The 7,892-nt window shown below is 40.2% G+C and overlaps 1 protein-coding gene across 2 annotated transcripts in view; it reads left to right on the top strand.

Moving 5' to 3' along the window:
• Window positions 1–7,892, top strand: part of LOC110285981 (membrane-spanning 4-domains subfamily A member 4A-like) — a 181,634-nt gene that overhangs the window by 79,812 nt on the left and 93,930 nt on the right. The window lies entirely within an intron of this gene.

Genomic DNA, 7,892 nt, shown 5'->3' with positions numbered 1-7,892 from the left:
GGCTGAGAACATAGCAGAACAGGCCAGGACATGCCCGGGCAGGCCCGTCGTTAAGACATTCCTGAGGCTGCTTGGCCATAAAGATAAAAAGAGATAAAGAGAATGACATGCTGGACTGGCCCAGTGCCTCCCTATCTCCTGCCCTTCTGACCTAAGTTAAATGTTGACAGGCTGTTGATGTTTAAATGAACCAATCATGTGAAACCGAGCCAATTCCTCCCCCAGCCCCACCCCTTTTCTATAAAACCCCCTAGCTTCCAAGCCTCGGGGTCGAATCCACTGTCTTCTTCGTGAGATACGGTTTGACCCAGAGCTCTACCATTATGGCTCTGCCATTAAATGGTCGGAACCAATGTTTCCTGTGTGAGATATGTTTCGACCAGGAGCTCTGCCATTAAACAGTTGAAACCACTGTCTCCTGCGTGAGATACGTTTCAACCCAGAGCTCCACCATTAAACGGTTGACACCTCTGTCTCCTGCGGGAGGTACATGTTGGCCCGGAGCTCCGTCATTAAACTACCTCATGTTTTTACATCAAGATGGTCGTCTGTTCGTGATTCTTGGGTGCACGCTGAATCAGGAATTGAGTGGGGGGTTTCCCCACTAGGTTCTTTCAGTTGCTTGCTAATAGACATCTCAGGTGTGTTCATTCCCACATGGATGGTGTATCTGAGCTCAGCTTTAGAAAGCTTCATAAATCCTTATGTATCTTATTTTCCAGCATTACAAAATCTCCCTTCATGGGAGGTCCTCTAATTTTAAAGTGGTTTATGAATGACTGAATACTATTATTTTTTAGGCCTTAAAGTTCCCTAATCAAACCTTCATCTTGTTGTTACCTGTTCTTGGGAAGTTATGATGATGCAAGTGATCAGACTGAGTTCAAGGCTTCATCTCTGATTTCCTTGCTGTGTGGTTGTAAGAAGGTTTCCCATGTTCCTTCATTTATGTCATACTGTAGATGAAGCTTACTTTTCCTTATTTTTAAATTTTTTGTCTTCCTATTAAAAAAAATGCTCTCCTTCCAAAGACCTATATCCAATCCCTAGAGAATAGGACAGTGGCAAGTGTTCTCTGCCTGGAGGTCTCCAAATCCTTTGGGTGTCATTGTCTCTTTAAGTCACAAACAGTGAGTCTAGATCTTATTCCACAAAGGATTGTGAAAAATCCATTATTTCTCCCGATGTATTCAGCTATGTTGGGAGAGCTAAAAGGAGACATGAGAGGGGGAAAGTGGCTGGGATTTCTGTTTATCCTGGGCTGCTGCTTTAGGGCTGACTTCACGCTGTGCTGTCCTGCTGGTCATTATTACTTTCAAGTAGAAATGCTGCAGCATTTCAAGCTGCAAAGATTGTTTTAAAATAAAAATGGCAACATTTTTTTTATAGAACCTCTAAGAGAGCAAGCACTAGGGATTTCCCACTAGCTGTGTCTTCTGACACACACTTTCTAATCCCTAGTCACTCATTGGTCAGTATATTCATACAAATGTTCTCTGTATAGTACTCCCCTTGTGACTACCAGGGATTTTGCTGTCAAAAACAAATTGGTATTTGATTTATGAGGATTGATTTTTGTTGTTGTTTTTATGCCCTTGTGCTTTCTACCATCTAAGAAAAGGTTTGTGTTGGTATTTTTGGGCCACCATAACCAAGTACCTAAGAATGGGTGATTTAAACAACACAATTTTATTTGTAATTTCAGACAACCGAAAATACAAAATATGGGTACCAGCAAACTTATATGTTTAACTTTTTTAGATTATAATACAATCACATTGTGTCTCCCCCCTCTTTGTTCCCTCTGATCTCTCCTATATATCCATCCTTGATCTCCTTCAAATTCATGGCCTCTTTTTTTTCACTAATTGTGAGTATATTTCTAAATATAACATGTTACTTGTATGAATGTTTTCAGGGATGACTGTTTGCCACTGGACAATCATTTGGTGTGCCCTTTGTCTGGGAAAGACTTTACTCCATTCCCAGCTTTTCTCAGTTGCCTAAAGGTTGAGGAATCATGGGCTTTCTACTTCATTCGCCTTGGCATGCCAATTGGTACCATCCTCATTCAGTTCATGTTTGGGCAATCATATTGCTAAGACTTTGTGAATATAACTTGTGATGTTACTATATGACACAGGCTTATAGCAAACTCCTTGATTATGTGGATTTTCACAATCTTTTTTTCCACTCTGAGCCTTACATGGCTTTGTTTTGTATATGTTTCCCCTGAGACTTGTGCTCCACAAATCTGCATTTTGGGTCATTATGGTTTTCTGTGGACAGAGACTTGTCTGTAAGCTGGAACTGACTTGAATATCCCTTCCCTGAAGACTTGCTTTCATGGCACCAGAAGGTACCATGTAAATTTCCAAAAGAGGGAGATAATCAACAATCCTATGATGCCAACGAAGCACATCAACAATCAGTATGACGCAGTAATCCTAAAAGCACAGTAGTAGCACACAAATCTCGGTGGAAACCAAAAACTAATTATATATAAGTTCAATTATATATAAGTTCAAATCATTCTTAGTACTAGAAATCTAGTTTTCAGACTGGTGAAATCACAGCTATTGGGAGATAATCTACAACCTCTAACTTACTAAACTAGCATAATACTTAACAACAATCTATAAATAATTGTTCTTATACCTGCAAACTTATGTTTTTTATGGTGGTTCTCTTCTTGGCTGATTTGATGCCTTTGTATGACATTTCCTCAGCTCTCTGGGTGTCTTTATGCATAGTCTCAGTCTCTCCCACCCTCTCTTTCTGTCGTGTGTGTGTGTGTGTGTGTGTTTGACAAAGTGTAGTCCAACTTATCTTCAAGCTTACTGGTCCTGGCTGCCTTTGAACTCACAATTCTTCAGATTCTAGAGTGCTAAAATTATAGACATGTGCCACTGTAGTAGGACACTACTGCCATCATGAGAGTCCCTTTCTTGTATTTTCATTGGAACCTAGTATCTTCAAAGCTCTATTTCCAGTGTTATAATATTAGGAGTTAGGACTTCTGCATTAGAATTTAGAGGTGGGATATTTCTGTCCAAAGCAAAGAGATAACTAACTTGATTAGTGCTATGAAGCAACACCTACCATATCTATCTATCTATCTATCTATCTATCTATCTATCTATCTATCTATCTATCTATCCATCTAATTTATCTATCATGTATCCACCTATCTAATAATTATTTGTTCATCCAGATATCTATGGCTAATATATTTGATTTAAGAAAAGCTTCTGTGGAACAGAATAAACTCCCTTTCCTGATGTGGCTCTTATACATTTGTTCTGGAGTTTTCTAAATAAGCTCTTCAATCCCATCAAATATAAAGATGCTATGAGTCTGTCTTCAGACATCACTAGAGCACTATTAATCCATGGCTTGACCTGGCTTTAGTATCTTACAAAATTTCCGTACCTACTGCTTCTAATTAAGCATTTATTGACAAGAGTCTGGGTGACACTGCTTATGATACTTGAAAATGTTTTTCAGAGTGCATAAATATGAGGTTGATTGCTGCCACTTTTGTGTGTGTGTGTGTGTGTGTGTGTGTGGGAAGAGTAGAGAGGGGGAGGAGATCAGGGATTTTAATTCCCAAATCAAGTAAAATAGAAATGACCCACTACTGTGTGTTCTGAAGAATCCTCTTCTTTTCTGTAGTACAGAGTTAATGTTACTGAAAACTAAGTGCAAGATCTCATTTAGCAACTGGCTGGATTACAATGCAAATTGAGTTCACTGTTCATTGAATCACTGCTATTAAAGTGGGATCCTTGGTAAGGACAAATGGGATTTTAAAGTTGGAATGGCTAAGTATGGTAAGATATTGCAAATCTGAAAACATTGAACCCTGAATTCTAATGAGGCTACTATATTCAGGGGAAGAAGTCTCTCTGTGCCATTAGGTCCTGACTATCTGTGAATAAACCCTGTTGCCTGAAGAGACTTCAATGGCCTCATCTGAAGGAGTTGCTATGTCAGATGATACTCCTTCATGTCAAAGCACATTTCTTTTCCTTTTCTTTTTTTTTTATGGTTTTGTATGGTTTTTTCTTTTTTAGTGTTTCTTTTTTTTTTTTAATTAGATATTTTCTTCATTCACATTTCAAATGCTATCCCCTTTCCTAGTTTCCTCTCTGAAAGTCCCCTATACCCTCCCCAACCCCTGCTCCCTAACCTACTCACTCCTGCTTCCTGGCCCTGGCATTCCCCTATACTGGGGCATATAATCTTCGCAAGGGCCTCTCCTCCTATTCATGCCCTACTAGGCCATCATATGCTACATATGCAGCTAGAGACACGAGCTCTCTAGGGGTACTGGTTAGTTCATATTGTTGTTCCTCCTATAGGGTTGCAGACCACTTCAGCTCCTTGTGTACTTTCTTTAGCTCCTTCATTGGGGGCACTGTGTTCCATCCAATAGATGACCTAGAGCCTCCACTTCTGTATTTGCCAGGCACTGGCATAGCCTCACAAGAGACAGCTCTATCAGGGTCCTGTCAGCAAAATCTTGTTGGCATATGCAATAGTGTTTGGGTTTGGTGGTTATTTATGGGATGGATCCCCGGGTGAGGCAGTCTCTGGATGGCCCTTCCTTCAGTCTTAGCTCCAAACTCTGTCTTCGTAACTCCTTCTATAGGTATTTTGTTCCCCATTGTAAGAAGGAACGAAGTAGCTACACTTTGGTCTTCCGACTTCTTGAGTTTCATGTGTTTTGCAAATTGTGCCTGGGGTATTCCAAGTTTTGGGGCTAATATCCACTTATCAGCGAGTGCATATCATGTGTGTTCTTTTGTGATTGGGTTACCTCACTCAAGATGATATCCTCCAGATCCATCCATTTGCCTAAGAATTTCAAAAAATCATTGTTTTTAATAGCTGAGTAGTACTCTATTGTGTAAATGTACCACATTTTCTGTATCCTTTCTTCTGTTGAGGGACATCTGGGTTCTTTCCAGCTTCTGGCTATTATAAATAAGGCTGCTATGAACATAGTGGAGCATGTGTCCTTATTACAACTTGGAACACCTTCTGGGTATATGCCCAGGAGAGGTATTGCTGGATCTTCCCATAGTACTTTGTCCAATTTTTTGAGGAATTGTCAAACTCTTTTCCAAAGTGGTTGTACAAGCTTGCAATCCCACCAGCAATGGAGGAGTATTCCTCATTCTCCACATCCTCGTCAGCATCTGCTGTCACCGAATTTTTGATCTTAGCAAATTCTGAGTGGTGTGAGGTGGAATCTCAGGGTTGTTTTGATTTGCATTTCCCTGATGATTAAGGATGTTGAACATTTTGTCAGGTGCTTCTCAGCCATTCGGTATTCCTCAGGTGAGAATTCTTTGTTTAGCACTGTGTCCCATTTTTAATAGGGTTATTTGGTTTTCTGGAGTCCAACTTCTTGAGTTCTTTATATATATTGGATATTAGTCCCCTATCTGATTTAGAATTGGTAAAGATCTTTTCCTAATCTGTTGGTGGCCTTTTTGTCTTATTGACAGTGTCCTTTGCCTTACAGAAGCTTTGCAATTTTGAGGTCCCATTTGTCGATTCTTGATCTTACAGCACAAGCCATTGCTGTTCTGTTCAGGAATTTCCCCCCTGTGCCCATATCTTCGAGGCTTTTCCCAACTTTTTCCTCTATAAGTTTCAGTGTCTCTGGTTTTATGTGGAGTTCCTTGATCCACTCAGACTTGAGCTTTGTACAAGGAGATAAGAATGGATCAATTCACATTATTCTACATGATGATAACTGCCAATTGAGCCAGCACCATTTTTTGAAAATGCTATTTTCCACTGGATGGTTTTAGCTCCTTTGTCAAAGATTAAGTGTCCATAGGTGTGTGGGTTCATTTCTGGGTCTTCAATTCTATTCCATTTATCTACCTGTCTGTTGCTGTACCAGTACCATGCAGTTTTTATCACAATTGCTCTGTAGTACAGCTTGAGGTCAGGGATGGTGATTCCAGCAGAGGTTCTTTTATTGTTGAGAATAGTTTTTGCTATCCTAAGTTTTTTGTTATTCCAGATGAATTTGCAAATTGCCCTTTCTAACTCATTGAAGAATTGAGTTGGAATTTTGATTGGGGTTTGCATTGAATCTGTAGATTGCTTTTGGCAAGATAGCCATTTTTACTATATTGATCCTACCAATCCATGAGCATGGGAGATCTTTCCATCTTCTGAGATCTTTTTCGATTTCTTTCTTCAGAGTTAAGGCATATTTCTACCCATTCTTGCTGTTTCTGTACTTTTATTGGACTTAATTGACTGCAGACCCCATTTATGGCAGAAAATGTGGCTCAGGAGACTTGCTAGACTGCTTCAAAGTAACCAAGCCTTTTCTCTATTGTAGCCTCCCACAAGCCTGATTCAGGCTGAGCCAGAACTTGACCTTGCTGCCACTAAGGAGATTATCTAGGGTGGAGCCTTCCTCCCTGGATCACTCTATTGTTCTGCCACTGCCGCTGCTGCTACCTGCTGGGAGTTGGCCTAGCTGTTCTGGAGCTTACACATGGTCACCTGCAGCTGGGCTCCAAGGATGATTTGTTGGAAATGGGCTTTCCCCTCTCCTTTATAAAGTGTGTCTGCCATTAAGATTTGAACCTTGAGCAGACTAGTTATCTTGGTTCCATTATTTCTCAACCCGTCTAGGCTCCTCCCTCTTCTCTTCCAGTTCCAAGATGCCTTCCAGGCTCGAACCCGGACATGAGAGCCTCAGGCCGGCCCCAACACTGTATAAAATACAGAAGCCTAGAGAACACACTTGGAAATAAATATTATAGATAAGGGCTGATTTTAGAGACACAAAATGTTGGATTTAGCCGGGCAGTGATGGCACATGCCTTTAATCCCAGCACTTGGGAGGCAGAGACAGGTGGATTTTTTAGTTTAAGGCCAGCCTGGCCTACCGAGTGAGTTCCAGGACAGCCAGGGCTATACAGAGAAACCCTGTCTCGAACCCCGTCCCCCAATGTTGGATCTAGGTTAATTTATTGATATATGTTCATCAAGCAGAACCTCTGTATTTAATGTCTTTTTAGCAAAGAGTTAAAAAGGATTCTCACTGGTTGAAATTCAGATCAAAATATGGCTCATGTGAGTAAATTAAATATGCTAGACTTGTTTTGCTTTAATGTCAAGGAGGGATTAAAAGATTTTGAAGTATTTCATGTTTGTCATGATCTATTCACCCATCTTGGGGAGTTTCAAAGACCATATGGTGATACATTTGTGAGGACAATGCTATGCTCACAGGTTTAAGGCAAGAGGTGAATCCTCTGGATACTTAGGATGATGGACAATAGGTCCAGGATGGCAGCTGTATGCTGGCAATGGACTTTAAGACCTTTGGCATCTCTTGTAGACGGTCCCTCAAAGAGGATTTAGCATTAGGAAACAATGCATTGAGCACCTTAAAAAAAACAAAGCAAAACAAAGCAAAGCAAAACAAAACAAAACAAAACAAAACAAAACAAAACAAAAAAAAACAGTAGGAAGTTGGAAGTTGAAAAACAAGAAAACAACAGACCCAATTCCAGGGCAAAGAAAACACTGTATAGGCAAGTAAATACAAAACTTTAGATCTGTCAGAAAAGCAAGATCTTGTCAAAGACATCAAACAGAAAGAGGATTAGGAAACTGTGATTGGCTTGGAAATTAGTTTCTAACACAAGTTCTTTGACCACCTAAGGTGAAATTGGCACCTAAGACTGACCAAACACTGAGAGCAGGCATCTGTGAAAGAGAACAAAGTGGATCTCCTTTCAATACAGCCCATACATATTTTCTATTATAACATGCACATGGCTACCCTTGCCTGTGTTCTAATTTTCTGTTCCTAGCTATGTTTCCTGTTTCACTAAGTACTAGACAAG

The sequence above is a fragment of the Mus caroli genome, unplaced genomic scaffold (assembly GCF_978045245.1).
Source record: "Mus caroli unplaced genomic scaffold, Mus_caroli_1 scaffold_20, whole genome shotgun sequence".
In the NCBI taxonomy this organism is placed as follows: domain Eukaryota; kingdom Metazoa; phylum Chordata; class Mammalia; order Rodentia; family Muridae; genus Mus; species Mus caroli.
The sequence above is the reverse complement of the archived record's forward strand: the minus strand, read 5'-3'. Positions and strand labels throughout refer to the sequence as shown.